Here is a 16218-nt window from a genome sequence, read left to right as displayed (position 1 = left end):
CGAAATAATTATTCTTCTACTGTGGTACCACACCATTGTCTAATAGCCATGAAAATTTCTTTCGACCAATACATCTCTTTTATTCCACTTTTTCTTATATTATGAGGCAAAGTATTTGAATCCTCTAATTATGTGACCAAAGTAATCTGTTTTTGGTCTCTTTATGATGTTTGCAAGCAAGCGTTTTAAATTTACCATTTTAAAAACATCTACATTCTAAGTATGCAAAACCCATGAGGTTTTTAGAATCCGTCGATAACACCACAATTCGAATGTTTTTAATTTGTTAAGTAATGTCCATGTTTTACAACCATATAATAGGATAGACCACACATACACCACACATAACATTATATTATATATATATATATATATATATATATATATATATATATATATATATATATATATATATATATTTATATATATATATAGATATATATATATATATATATATATATATATATATATATATAACCAATATTCATTAATTCGCAATACGTTATCTTCATGGCTTTAAACACTTTACCCCATTCTTATATTCCATACTTTAATCTATGTTACTATATTGTGTAATACTGGTGTAATAATTCGTTTCCTTTAGTTTGTTCGAAAATTTAAGATTTAATATATTTAATTCCTCAATATCTGCTTATATACTCAATAAGGATAAATAAAAATAAAGAAGACAGTTAAGATTTTATTTCACGTATAGTGTCTCTGCTTATTCGCTTATACGTATTTCGACCTACCAGAACCCTCAGAGCGACTGGTACAGCAGCTTACATTCCTGGGGCTTCGGTAGCAGTCGCTCTGATGAGTCCTGTTAGAACGAAATACGTATGAGCTAATATGCAGAGGCCCTATACATGAAATAAAATCTTAACTGTATTTTCTCTTTTAGTATATCATTTTAGTTAATTTGGCTGAATGGCTTGTTGCAACTCATTCTTCAAGGCAAGGTATCTGGAAAAAGAGGACCAGGGAGAAGAAAAATATCTTGGGTTCAAAACCTGAGAACGTGGTTTATTACGTCTAAAACCGGACTATTCCGAATAGTAGCAAGCAAAGTTAGGATAGCCATGCTGATTGCCAATATTCGAAATGTATAGACACCGTAGGAAAATTTTAGTTCATTTATAGAAAACGAAAATAGTTGAATGCACCTAAAAATAACCCAACAAGAAAAACGGTTGCAACACAAACAATGTTTAAATTATGGAATGCTGAAAGTTTTTCGAAATAAATCACCAGCAAAGAAAACAATATACGGCTAATATGGTCAGATCTTATCAATGTATAAAAGAGAAACAAAACTATTTTAATTAGGGGTTCTAATATAAATAAAACTAATCGTGTTCCGAATCGATATTTCCATTGAACCCCGCTTCTTCCTAAACACTGTCTGCTTCATCAGCTTATAAATTATATATTGACGGCAACCATCCCACGAGACTTTATTTATTCCGACGTCCTTCCAAATTGACACTATCAAAACATGAAATCGTAGTGCGCTGCAAGTGAAGCGTGTGAATAATTGTGTGGTTCGCAATGAAAAAAATTAAAGGTACATTACATCCCTTCCAGTTCGAATTACAGGAAATGATTAACACAATCCTTGACCTCCGGTTGGCCGGTTTATTTCCTGCATTTTTTATAAGAATCCGCAGCCATATGCTTAGTTCCATGCGGGTTATTATAGGGTTAAGTGGGGTAACGTTTGTCTAAGGTAATTATTGTAATTTAAAACCACCGAGTTGTTTGTAATAAAAATCAAAGAGAAAAGAGTAATATACCCAATAGATATAGATATACCTACCACAATATTAACTCGACTCCAAAAACTAATATTGTTCTGAAGCTATTTTCTTGTGGCATGTTAAAGTAATTACTATTTAAATGGGAATAAGCCACAATTACAGGTTAAAGTAAATTTATTGACTTTTCAATTTTCACTTCGGAAATCGTTTAAAAACTGACATAAAACATTTTCGTGAAAACGTAGGCTTTCCAATAAAAGCTACGTTGCTATTAAATGGTCATAACACGAACGTAGCCAGAGGACTGTTATGGTGGTTCAATTTTTCAGGGCATTTGCTCCTCAGACTGTAAAGAAGGAGGAAATGTCCGGCTGGGAGTGATGCCGTACTAGAAGCGATGAAGGTTTTTTACGCGCTACCTGGAACGGGGTTCCTCTCAAAAAAGGCCAGTTTTTGGGACAAAAAAAAACAGGTGAAGAAGGTGGTTCCTTTTCAATTTTTTTTTTTCGGATCGATAAAAATGTCGAATTGCACATAGTTTTAAATGGGTTTTAAACTAGGGTTCTGGGCTAAGGATCTGGTTCGATAATATTTCTGTTCGATTAAATTATCGTATCATGCATGCTGCCTGAACAGGCTATTTTGGTTCGAGTAAAATCTCGTTTCGAATTACGATTACTGAGCCACACTAGGTAGTTAAGCAACTCACAATTTACAATTAACGAAGTTATTTCTAGGTAGATTTAAAATTTTCACTTCATACGTCAAAGGATTTAACCTCAAAATAACACAGGAGTATTGCCTTATATAACACTTGTATTTTAAATACAAGGGTAAGTAAATAGTAATCAGGTTACAATTAATTCTAGATCTGCAGTGCAGAGGAACAATTTGACCGCTATTTTTAAAACTAAGTGTTACTATTCTTGCTGATGAGACGACTGGCATTGCGCGTAAGGAGCAAGTTTCGATGTGCTTGCGGTATGTTGATTTAAAATATGTTAAATAACAAAGTTAAGGAGATATCGTAAGAGTATATTTTGGAATGATACCCAACCACCGATGTCCTATTTCAAAAACAAACGGAATACCAAAAAGAGCTAAGCACAAGACTAAAATCAGTAGAGACACTGAGACAAATGGATATAAACGGACTAGCCAATAAAATAAAAGTAACTGTAACAACATCGGTTAAGAAAATATGCTCAAACACGAAAACAGCCAAACATCTAAACTTCAACCTAATACAATTAAATTACTAAAAGAAAGACGAAACAGAACAGATCGAACTTCGGACAGCTTCAAAAGTTTAAACAAAAACGTGAAGAAAGAAATTAGGAACGATCATAGAAACTATACTAATAAAAAATATAATACAAGATAATTGCAATATGAAAGTACTCAAAGCAAAAAACTCAAACGGCACAAGATAAATCATAGAAATAAAAAATGAGAAAAACGTCACCGTCCGAGACAGAAAGGAAATAAGCGAGGCCATTGAAAAATTTAACACTAAATTATACTCGGCAAATACACAACCACAATAACGACGTACTGAACGAACAATAATTAACACCGGCTCAGAAGAAATACCGGACATAACCGACTATGAAATAAGAACGGCCCTACTAAATCAACTTAAAACGAATAAATGTGCGGGAGATGATAAAATTACAGTCGAAATGTTGAAAATCGGTGGAAGAAAAATAAAACAGGTATTAAATATTTTATTTAATAAAGTAATTGATGAAGAAAAGATTTCTCAAGAATGGTACAAGTCCGAAGTCATTTTACTATTCAAGAAAGGAGAAAAAGCAAACATTGAGAATTATCGACCAATATCCTTGCTCTCACATCTGTATAAATTACTAACTGAAATCATAACCAACCGCCTAACACATAAGCTCGATTTTTATCAACCTATCAAGGAGGCTGGATTCAAGAAAACATTTTAGTACCATAGACCACTTGCACACCGTAAGAACACTGATAGAAAAATGCACCGAGTATAATGTTCCAATTCATATGGCGTTCGTCGATTTCCATAAAGCATTCGATTCCATCGAATTATGGGCAGTGCTTGAATCTCTAGAAAATGCACGTATAGATTCAAGATACACTAACATAATTAAAAACATATATGAAAATGCCACCATGCAGATAAAGCTGGACGAAAGCACAAAAACTAATCCCATAAGACTACAACGGGGAGTAAGACAAGGAGACACCATCTCTCCCAAACTATTTACCCTTGCTCTAGAAGACATTTTGAAGAAACTAGAATGGAACAATAAGGGTATCAACGTCAACGGATCATACTTAAACCAGTTGCGATTCGCAGATGACATAGTTTTAATAGCCGATAATATCCAAGAACTAAATGATATGTTACAACAATTAAATGCAGTTTCAGGAGCGGTAGGCTTAAAAATGAACTACAGCAAAACAAAAATACTGAGCCGAGACCAGACAAATATAACAATACCAAATCATGCCATAGAAAATGTTGAACATTATGTATCTCTAGGTCATGTTATCAAACTAGGAAAACCAAATCAAGATGCTAAAATTAAAAGAAGAACACAACTGGTATGGGGCGCTTTCGGCAAATTAGCATATATCTTGAAAAACACCTCCATTCCTGTAAACTTAAAGAAAAAGGTGTATAACACATGCATACTACCAGTTTGTACTTACGGCTTGGAGACAGTAGCCCTTACCAAAAAATCTGCTAAAAAATTAGAAACAACGCAAAGAGCAATGGAACGAATCATGCTTGGAATATCACTACGAGATAAGATTAGAAACACCGAGATAAGACGTAGAACGAAGATTAGGGATATTGTGGAAGAAATTGCAAAAATGAAATGGCGCTGGGCAGGTCACGTAGCCCGATATAATGACAACAGGTGGACACGGAGAATTCTAGAATGGAGACCAAGGACGACAACAAGAAGCATGGGAAGACCTCAAAAAAGATGGGTAGATGACATAAAAACAGTGGCAGGCAAACAGTGTATTAGATTGGCGCAAGATAGAGAAAGACGGAAGCAATTGGGAGAGACCTACATTTAGAAGTGGATGGAAAATGGTTGACAAAGAAGAGATATTTTAACTTCAAAATAAAAGTGAAAATCCCATTGGTTAGCTGCATATCATAGTTTAAAAAAACTTACAAAGAAGTAAATATTTCTGATGTATAATGGTATATTTTATTACTAAAATATTTACAATTTATCCAAAAGGATTACAAATACCTTCAAAACGTTTTCGTTCCAGTCAGACCATCATCCGTGAAACATCTTGAAACTAGTTTCCAATCTAGTTGTAAAAACCTTTAGATTACATGAAAATCATATTATGTTGTAAGTTTGTAATGACACAAGGTCGATGTTGGACGAAGTTGTCCTTATTTCAAGCGGGGAAAATGTATGTTCTCTTAAAGAGGACGAGAATACAAAACACCGTAAGGTAGCATCGGTACTATCTGGTGTGTTATTCTAAACTTTTGCAGCTGATTGTGAAATTGAAGCGACATTTTATATGTACTCAACAGTGCTGCCCGAAAAAGTACATTATATGTCATCAAAGCTTAATTTGTGGACAGCAGCTATGACTCTGACCTCTCTTTTCAAAAATCAGATTTGGAAGGCTTAGATACGTGCTACCAAAAACTATATCCAAATACTCGTATTTACATATTGTTGCAAATATTAGGTACTATGTATATATGTTGTCACTGCTACCCCAAAAAGGACATTTTTTAGCTTAAGAAGAGTTAAAAACTGATTGCGGAACACAACGAGTAAAAATAGACTGAAGGGCTTAGTTTTCATAAACATTAACTATGAGTTAGAAATTGATGCGAATAAAGTGGTGACATAACATAATGACTACATAATGACCATCTTTAAGGTAATCAGAACTGTTATCTTAAAGGGCTTTAACTAGCCTTTGCTCATGAAGGCTATGCATGATTATTAATTTATTTATCAACGGGCAATCGCCCAATTAAAATACAATGTAAACATTATTGATATATTACAGAAGATTCTTAAAGTAACCTACTTAAATTAAATTTAAAAATTTTAATCATACAAAAAATAAAAGTAGGAACAGTAAAAAACAAACATTAACATAAAATGTACAAAACACAAGGACATCAAGCTATTACACACAGTTCTTAAGCTGAGCTTTAAATTCTTCCTTAATTCTTTCCCTAATTCTTAAACCTTTGGGAATATTGATTAGCTTACCTTGGTATTCTAAACGTGAAGGAATTGTGTTTGTAGTTTGTGCGATGGGGTCCTACATAAAAGGGTTGATTTAGCCTTGTTTTTCTACTGGGAACATGGAGATTAATCTTTTCCAATAGTTGAGGACCTAAAATAATAGAGTGCAATATACTATAAAACATAGTAAGATCTTTGTGCATGCGTCGGATTTGGAGAGAAGTTATGGTGAGAGACCTTTCCATATTTGAATAGTTAATTTCTTTAACCCTCTGGTTTTGTTTAAATGGAACAAATCTTAAGAATTTGTGTTGAACTCTCTCTCTCTATAGCTTGAATATGGGTGTTATAGTGAGGAGACCAAACACATGAACAGTAATCTAGGTGGGGTCTCACAAGTAAACAATACAAAATTTTTATGGATGGGATATTTAGAAAGTCTTTAGCACAACGTTTGATAGACTCTAAAAGTTGAAGTGATTTTGAGAAAACAGATGAGATATGGGGGATGTAGGATAAGCTGGAATCGGGCACAACACCTAGATCTTTTATCTGAGATACAGAGTCTAAAGGGCAACCATTAATAGGATAGATATGATTTGTAGGTGTGTTATTCCGACCAAAAACCATTAAATGACACTTTTAAACATTAAGTTCCATTCCGTTGCTGTCACACCAATAGCTCAACCGATCCAAATCAGACTGTAGTTTTTGATAGTCACCATCATTCTCAATTTTTAAATATAATTTTAAATCGTCAGCAAACATTAGGAAAGAAGCAAAGAGGAAACAGGAGGCAATGTCATTAACATAGTCATTGAATAGAAGAGGTCCTAGCTGTGATCCTTGTGGTACTGAAAGTACCTTAATCCCAAACGATTGAAAGTCCTGAACACGTACTATTTGGGTTCTTTCAGTTAGGTAGGATAACAACCATTCTAAAAGTTTACCTTGGATACCCAGACTCCTCAACTTATTGATTAAAATCTTGTGATTTATCCGGTCAAACGCCTTTGTAAAGTCTGTTTATACAGCATGAACCTGGAAACCATCTACAAGAAATTCTATAAGGAAATCAGTACATGTCAATGAATTAAGTTCAGTGGAGCGGCTAGAGAGAAATCCAAATTGCTGGTCGATAAAACAGCCTTTTAAAGTTGCTGACAAATAGTCACAGAAAAGACTCTCAAAAACTTTGGAAATACAACTTAGAATGCTAATAGGCCGATAATTGTTCAGTTAAGAATTATCTCCAGATTTTAGTATTGGGATAATAAAGCTAGTTTTCCAGTAGACCGGGAACATTCCTATCTTTAATGACAGGTTAAAAATGTGAAAAAGAGGTCTAGAAAGTAAAAAGCTAAAGTGTTTAAGAAAAGAAGGTGGAGGACTATCTGGACCTGGCCCCTTGTTGCTATCCAAAATGAAAAGTTTTTCATGTATAGACGAAATATAAATGGTAAATTGTGATAGGTTGATGTTTCCCGTTAAAAAGGTTTCATCCTACAAATCAAAATCTTTATCACTATAAGTTTTGGAAAAGAATTCAGCAAATAAATTGAAAATTTTCATGCCAGAAGAGCTGGAAATATTATTTTAGCGCATAACAGAAGAGACACCTACACGAATAATAATTGATGACCTAGAACTGGAAGGTGTTGACACCTTCATATACTTAGGGTCGCTGCTAACCAAAGATAACAACGTCAGTGAAGAAATCAAAAGAAGAATAGTGCTCGCCACTAAGTGTTACTATGGCTTAAGAAGACAGATGGCCTCAAAAATGCCTAGAAAAATTAAACTGACTGTATACAAAACACTAATAAGACCAGTGCTAACATATGGTTCAGAAACTTGGACACTAACACAGAATGACCAAGAATTGCTCAAACGTTTTGAGCAAAAAATACTAAGACGAATATATGGAGGCATAAAAGAACAAGGTTTGTGGCGCAGGTGTTAAAATTATTATTATATTAATATTAAAATCGGAATTAGAGCATGGAGAAGAGTTGCCAGAGACAGGGGCGAATGGAGGATTGTTCTAAAGAAGGCTTTGGCTCATTAAGAGCTGTAACCCCACTGATGATGATGATGATGATGCATAACACAAGAAATAATATTACTGTTTTTCACTGTTCTTTTTTTTACTGATCTTTTAGAGAGAATTCAGTTAGAGCAACATAATCAAGATAGCATTGTCCTTTCAGTTGTTTACAGCTAGCTCGCAATAAAGAAAACTCATTATAATCAGCAAGTAATTGAGATTTTAGATATTTTTTATGAATTTTCTTTTTTTAATTATTGTTTTTTTAAGCTCTGGAGAAAACCAGACAGAGAATTCTTTTTCAGGGGAACAAAAATATTAATTGCAAGGTAAATAACATAAAACATGTTGATCATATCATCAAGACTTTTATCTTTAAACAAATCATCCCAGTTAAATTGTGAAAGAAAGTTTGTTATTTCCCGTACACTCATAGAGCGAAAGTCTCTATAAAAGCCATCTCCAATAAATCCTGGCTCATTGAAATATTGAGAGTCACATTTAAACCCAAATGAGAGTGGAGAATGATGCCTATCCTTTGGGAGTAGGGCACTTTCAGCTCTAGATACCTCAACCTCTTTATCTTGAACCATGACTAAATCTAATAAGGAAATGTTCTCATTTTTAACAGTGTTTACTTGATACAGATTATGAAAGGAACATAAAAATGAGAGGAACTGAATGGAATTAACTTCATTTAGTGAGGTTCCTGGTAATGGAGTAGCCACAGAAGACAATCTATCAATGGACCACTGACAATTGGGAGGATTATAATCTCCGAGCATACATTACTTATATTCTGAATAATTTTTAGCTAGATTACCTACATTTCCGCAAATTCAACATACTTCTTAATGATACTACGTGGTGGAAAGTAGGCAGTTGCCAAGATAAACTTGTCGATGTGGCCAATCTCAATCTTGACAAACAGATGTTAGATATTTTGAGTTGCTGACAAACGAACACTGGTTATGGTTTTCCGGACAATTATAAGCACTCCTCCACCTTTTACCTCTGAAGGTACGTGTTTCTGAGGATCTATCTCTTCTATATAGGTTGTAGTTAAACATTTGCAGTTTCGCGCTCTTTATGTCATCTGATAACCATATTTCATTAAAAACTAGAATATCATATTTTGAGTAAGAAGTATTTTCAAACAGTAGCTGAAGATTTGAACGTAACCCTCTGACATTCTGAAAATACACCAGTGCTTTTGAAGTCTCGACTGACGGGGCTTTGAACCTGGTAGATATGTTTAGTTTTTCCGTATTAACTTTGTCACACCTTAACATATTTCAAAATGAGATCGGATTCACCCCTACGCTATCTTTCTTTTAACTTATTTTTCAGTGCATTGACCTCAGCTCGTTGTTCAGTAGTTAAATCAGCTTCCAGGAATACTTTTAAACCTCTATTCAACTCCCTCTTGTTTCTCAATATCAACCAAACCATTTCAGTCGAACTGACTATTTTTATATCAGAACCAGCTAAGCCCGACAGCATTTCATTAGCTTTAGATGTGTCATCTTCCTCACCATCTTGAGGCATATTAAAGATAATTAGATTGCAAGATCTCTTTTGTCTCTCAGACAATTTATACAAAACATTGCCGTGCCCCAATGTGAAACTGTAATTATTGTCGTTTTTTGTATTTGATGTAGAGGTGGTATTTTTTATGAAGGTAAGATCCTTCTTAATGTCTGTAAATGAGGTAGTAAAACTGGTTTTCAAACTCTTGACTTTATAGGTTATCTCACGAATCTGTTTTTTAAACTCCATTTTTTGACAGCTTGCAATTTTGATTTCACTTAGTGTATCTTCTAATGCTTTTACACGTTTGTTTAGTGTAACTGCATTCCTGGCACGCAGTCACCACACAAATATGGCATAATTTGGGTGGCCAGAAGTAGACACCTTATCTATGTCAATGTCACAAGGGTAACCAAAAACTTCCCCTGTACCTTTATTAGGTTCTTTAAAAACACAGTTCTCGGAACATTTACCACATGTTCCTGCCATTTTTTAAGGTTATGAATGAACATATAATAAAAAATGATAAACAAAAATTATAGAAAAGACTCTCAAAATAACTTTAAAAGCTTCTAACATATGTATCTGTATCTATGTAGGGAGGGCGAATTAAGTCCCACAGCACTTAAGCCACAATTAACCCATTATACATCCTCCCAGGGAGCTGTCGTCCTTAGCTTATTTTCCATCCTGCCATTTTTAGGGTCAATCAGAATGCCACAAGTCACCAGGTGACATCTGCCTTATGTGAGCAGGTGTGGGCAAAGGCTCGCCGAACGCTTACTCTTGTATTAACAATAACTCTGGGCATTCACATAGAACATGCTCTATAGTTTCATCTTCTCGTTCATATTTCTTTCATTGAGATGTGTCTACTAACTCCAGTGTGTAGAGGCTTGCTTAGTTGACAATGACCAGTTAAAAAAACCAACTGTCAAGCGTAGTTTTTTGCTGACCATTTCCAATTACTTCTTTGATGTCGACGTTTCAAGGTTACTTAGTAATACCCTGGCAAGTCTACATCCTTGCCCTTCTTCCCATCTTTTCACGGTTTGCGTATGGAAGTGACATTTGACAATTTCCGTTATGTTGTAGTTGATCTTCAAAAATATTTTCAGGTCCTAAGAATCTTAGGCCTGCCGACTTCCTAGCCAATTGGTCAGAAATGCGGTGTTTGCACCAAGTGAGCGCAATCGCATCATTGTCACCAGCGCTACCTTTGTGACATATATGTTTTTAGGGGTGATGCCAGTGGCTAACTCCATTGCAGCAGTTGATGTTGTTTTCATGGCACCTGGTATATTTATCAAAGTCATCCGTTAAATATGGTTTAGTTTGTTAATCGCTGTTGCCTGTAGTACTTTTGGTACCCAAGCAATAGCTCCATAAGTTAGCATTGGCCTAATGACAGCAGTGTAAATCCAGGTGATCACCCTGGGCGAAAGGCTCCAGGTGCGTTCGATCGTTCGTCGACATTGCTCATAGGCAATATTTGCTCTTTTAGCTGTACCATCTAAGTAGCAGTTTCATGTTAACTTCCTGTCAAGGGTAATACGAAGGTATTTCACCTCGTTAGAAAAGTTTAGACCGCAGTTTAGAATCCTTGAGGGTATTAAGCCCGTAATTCTTCTTTTTCTGGTGAAGAGGACCATCTCTGTCTTCTTAGGATTTATAGATAGTAAGTGTTCCTTACATCATGTTTCTATTAGTCGATAGCAGCGTTTTCAAACTTACCGCTTTGCAGGACAGTAATATCGTCTGCATATATTATTGTATAGAACCCATTGCTGCTGAGTTGGTCAATCAGGGTGTTTTGCCTCCGCCTTAAACAATAATCAGCCTCTGCTCTTTGCACACTGGCTTGTGAAAACCTTCGGTGGTATTATCTCCCCAGTTTCCTGTCATAATGTATGGGAGAAATAGTTATAAAAATATAATAATGTATTTTTTTTTTCTCGTCAAGTCGTCGTTTAAATCATCCAAGTTGGATTTTGATGTAGAAGCACCTTCTTCTATATTTTTCATTTTACCCATTTTAGGGACCCATTTTATAGTGATTAAACTTACTCCCGTTCCTAAGGCAACACGGTCCTGAACTTTTTAAAAGCATTAACAGGCAAATTTTGTATCGCATCTCACTACATAAAAATAATTACATTTGCTATTACCTCCCTAGTTTGTCCAGGCATTCTAGTTTTGATTGAAAATCCATGTTAATAATTTATGAATTGTGTTGGTGTCGACTGCGCATTGCAGGTGAAACCTAATATAAAAAAGACCAATTGTCAAGTTATGTTTGACAAGTAGTACATTACAATGTTACGAAAACAACATTTTTGTCATTAATGTTTTTCTGTCAAACTGACAATAGGTTGCACTGCTTAATCAGTTAATTTAGCAGAAATATCCATAAACTTATTTTGAAAAAACCCAAAATGTTGTTTTTCTGTCAATTTCAAAATTTTATATTGTAACTTTTAGGTATGTTAAACAAAATAAATGAAGTATTATCCTGACCTTAAGTTTAACCGGTAAAAAATAAAACATAATGGTTTATAAACTGTGACGCCTACCTGATAGCAATAAAAATTAAGAAGATTATCTACAAAGGCAAAAATCCTATTTAGTTTGCTATAATTACAGTCAGACTTCATCCAGACAATCATTAAAAACCTACGATATAATTATTTTCAAATTAAATAGTTTTTTGTATTCCTCTTCTTAGAACAAATTAAAAATAATCTATATATCGAAATAAATAAGGACTTAATAACTAGTTGCGAATTCGCTTCAGGCGAATTCTAATGAGGATTTGTCAAAAACGAGATAGATATAGTAATGACTTCCTAACGACTAAATATATATTTATGTGTAAGATATTTTGGCAAATTATAAAAATACATTAATAAAAATACTAAGTAAGGATGAACTAAATAAACGATACACAATCCAGTTTTAAGGTCCGCTTGCCAATATGCTAATTTCAGTACTGAATTTAGCACTAAAATATTAGTTAGTTGCTCGAGTCGATTTAGTATGAAAAATGTATGTTTGTGTTTGCAACTATCTTAATTTTAATTAGCCTGTAAGCATGCGCTCTACCAATTTTGTATTGACAGTCTAACCTACCTGAAGTTTGTTTTGGTTGTATAATTAGAGTAAAAAAAACAAACAGGTAAATAATGATGGTAAAAAAGAAGCTAAAATTATGTGCAGCAGCTTTAATTGTAATAATGATGCTAGCAATTAAGAAAAAAAATTATACACTTCTTAAAAAAAGCGCATATGGAGAAAAAAATGGATCGAGAGAAGAGGGTTGGGCAAAGGAATATTAAATATGTTGAATGAAGAATTATTAGTAGAAGACCCTTTGGCATATAAAAACCTTTTACGAATGAATAATATTGTGTTTATAAAATTATTAGGACTAGTTGAGAATAAGATAAAAAAACAGGATACGCAATTTAGAGAAAGTATTTCAGCAAGATGCAGGTTTGTATAGTATTGTATTTAGGTAAATGTATAAATTTGATGCCTCGTTTTTTGTTTAGGTTGGAAACTACATTAAGATTTTTAGCAACTGGGCAAACCTTTAGATCATTAATGTATTCAACTCGTATACATGAAAGTAGCATTTCTAGGTTTGTACCTGAAGTTTGTGAAGCTATATATACCAGTCTAAAGGAAATATATTTGAAGGTAAATATGTATGAGATAAAATTATGAAAACTAACTAACATTATTTTTAGACCCCAACATCTTCTAGAGAGTGGTTAAATGTTGCTAAAGGGTTACAAGAAATGTGGCAGTTTTCCAACTGTATTGGTGCTTTGGATGGAAAACATGTAATGTTTAAACCTCCGATATCTGCTGGTTCATATTATTATAATTATAAAGGGAATCACTCAATAGTTCTATTAGCCATGTGTGATTCAGCTTATAAATTCACTTACTATAATGTAGGAATAAATGGCCGCATAAGTGATGGTGGTGTTTTCCGAGAAAGTAATCTGTGTGGAGCACTAGAAAATAACTCTTTAAATTTACCCCCAAATCAGGCTTTACCCAGTCGTACATCAAAAATTCCATTTATATTAATTGCAGATGATGCATTTCCGTTAACCAGTCGAATTATGAAACCTTATCCTAATAGGTGATTGTCAGAATCTGAAAAAATATTTAATTATCGACTCTCTAGAGCCCGTCGAATGATTGAAAGCTCATTTGGAATCTTAGCTAACAGAATTAGAGTATTGCTTAATCCAATAAATTTAAATGCAGATAAAGTAGAAAAAATAATATTGACTTGCTTAGCGTTGCATAATTTATTAGTTTCAGAAAATTTTAAAGCATATATAGAACAAGATGAATCACAGGTTGTGTTTTCAAATACCTAGATTAAGTAATCAAGCAGGTAATCGTTCGACAGCTAGAGCTCATAATATAAGAAATTAATTTAAAGAGTATTTCAACAGTAACAGTGGTTCAGTTGACTGGCAAAATGCTGCCATACAGAGATGTAACATGTAAAAAATGTATATTATTATTAATAAATGAGTAACTTGAAATTTAAATAAAACGAAACATACATAATTATGAATTTTTATTTTTTTAAATTTTTTTTCTGGCATCCCAAATAATGTTTGTTATTTTTTCTTGAGTCTCTAATAGTGTCTCTTCATCAGACACCAAAAACTCTAACTGACTCTACAAATTCTGCAAATATTTTTAAATTTGATTTTGCAGGAAGAGTCTCCACAGGTTTTGGTTGCTCTTTATTGGCCAGAGCATTTGTTAAAGATGATAAAACATCAGCCGCTTTATTCAAAAAAATCCCCTCATCGTCAGGTTTATTTCTTTTTTTCAGCCTCTTTCTAATAATATCTCCTCCAGAGGTGGCATTGTCTCTTAATGAAGGGGTAGGCACATTCTGTGATGCAGAAGGACTCTGTAAAATCAACCATATCAATAAATGATTAATATGATAATAAATAAATAAGAAGTTATTTATATTTGTATTCATATTTTGACAAGCTTCCGATTTAGAAGTTAAAACGTTAGTAAAAAAAGACTTTTTAGCTTATGTGATTTTAATTCCCAATAAATTTTTTGACACTATTATCTCCTCAAACTAAAATTCTTCATAATTATTTTCCAATTAGAAAATTTCAAAAAAAAATTGATAAATAAAAGTTTATACTCACAATACAATAATCATGAAAATTTTCATTTTCAATCCCCTCATCGTCAGGTTTATTTCTTTTTTTTAGACTCTTTCTAATAATATCTCCTCCAGAGGGGGTGCTGTCTCTTAACGAAGGGGTAGGCAGATTCTGTGATGTAGAAGGACTCTGTAAAATCAACCATATCAATAAATGATTAATATGATAATAAATAAATAAGTTATTTATATTTGTATTGATATTTTGACAAGCTTCTGATTTAAAAGTTAAAACATTAGTAAAAAAAGACTTTTTAGCTTATGTGATTTTAATTCCCAATAAATTTTTTGACACTATTATCTCCTCAAACTAAAATTCCTCATAATTATTTTCCAATTAAAAAATTTCAAAAAAATTAATAAATATACTCACAATACAATAATCATAATTTTGAAAATTTTCAATCTCCTCTTCCTGATTCTGACTACTTATCAAATGTATTTCATTTTCTTGAACATAATCCATGGTAGCATTTTCATTGGCTGGTAGGATTGTTAAAGCCGAAAGGCTGTCCTGTGAGCACCTAGGTATGCAATGCTCCGCTACGAATAATATTTTTTCATAATACCATAGCGTAGGTTTGTCAATCTAATAAAATAAAATAATTATAGAGCAACTATTAGGCTTTATAAAAAACATTACTTATACTGCTACTTTTTTATGTCTATTTGTTTGTGTACGCGACTTATCGTAATGGTTTCAGTGTTAACAAAATTCTAATCAAATTAGCCCAACAAATAGACATAAAAAGCCATAATGTAATAGAAATATTACTTATATCATCGCTACCAGCTCCGCTTTTTATAGATGATAAATATCTTCTATGCTGTTGTAAAAAGTTAGTTCTTAAATTGTTAAACTTGGCTTTTATCTCTGCCACAGTTACATATACACCGAGTTTATACAATTCCGCCTTTATTTCTTCCAAAGCTTTTACTCTCGCATTCCTATTTTTATACAATGGATGCTTTGGCACATATAAACAAGGATTTGCTTTATATAGTTCGATTAAATTTTCTATTTGCTTCTGACTCCACATATTTAAAAACAAAGCATAAACATACGTATAACATAACCTCAGTTTAAGTTAATATTGGATCATTTTTAGTACAAGAAATTAGAACATGTTCTAATTTTTAGTACTGAATCGGCGCGCGCACCTATTTTGTAGAGACAATATTTTTAGTGCTAAATTCAGTACTGAATTTAGCATAATGGCAAGCGGACCTAAGAACCGCAACATTAGTAATCCTTACACATTTATGTTAAGATATACAGATTGGAAGGAAGGAACCCAGTTTTGTTGCGGGTATAATGCTGGTATCAGTTTAAAGGATATTATCCTTTAAACCATTTGTTCCATTTTTTTTGGTAAGTTTGTAAAGATTATGAATGTTAGTGTTCTTCTAGGTTTCTTATTGTTCTTT

The 16218-nt window shown here is 33.3% G+C and overlaps 2 long non-coding RNA genes across 2 annotated transcripts; one reads left to right on the top strand and one right to left on the bottom strand.

The window, feature by feature from the left end:
* The first annotated feature begins 12974 nt into the window (after positions 1 to 12974).
* Positions 12975 to 13361, top strand: LOC140436005 (uncharacterized). Its single transcript, XR_011950246.1, has 3 exons — positions 12975 to 13061; positions 13121 to 13268; positions 13319 to 13361. It is a non-coding gene; the product is annotated as an uncharacterized lncRNA (long non-coding RNA).
* A 1074-nt stretch (positions 13362 to 14435) lies between these two features.
* Positions 14436 to 15345, bottom strand: LOC140436003 (uncharacterized). The gene is made up of 3 exons (XR_011950245.1): positions 15164 to 15345; positions 14774 to 14920; positions 14436 to 14517 (listed from the first exon to the last, which is right to left on the bottom strand). It is a non-coding gene; the product is annotated as an uncharacterized lncRNA (long non-coding RNA).
* Between the last annotated feature and the right edge of the window lie 873 nt (positions 15346 to 16218).

The sequence above is a fragment of the Diabrotica undecimpunctata genome, chromosome 3 (assembly GCF_040954645.1).
Source record: "Diabrotica undecimpunctata isolate CICGRU chromosome 3, icDiaUnde3, whole genome shotgun sequence".
Classification (NCBI taxonomy): domain Eukaryota; kingdom Metazoa; phylum Arthropoda; class Insecta; order Coleoptera; family Chrysomelidae; genus Diabrotica; species Diabrotica undecimpunctata.
The sequence above is the reverse complement of the archived record's forward strand: the minus strand, read 5'-3'. Positions and strand labels throughout refer to the sequence as shown.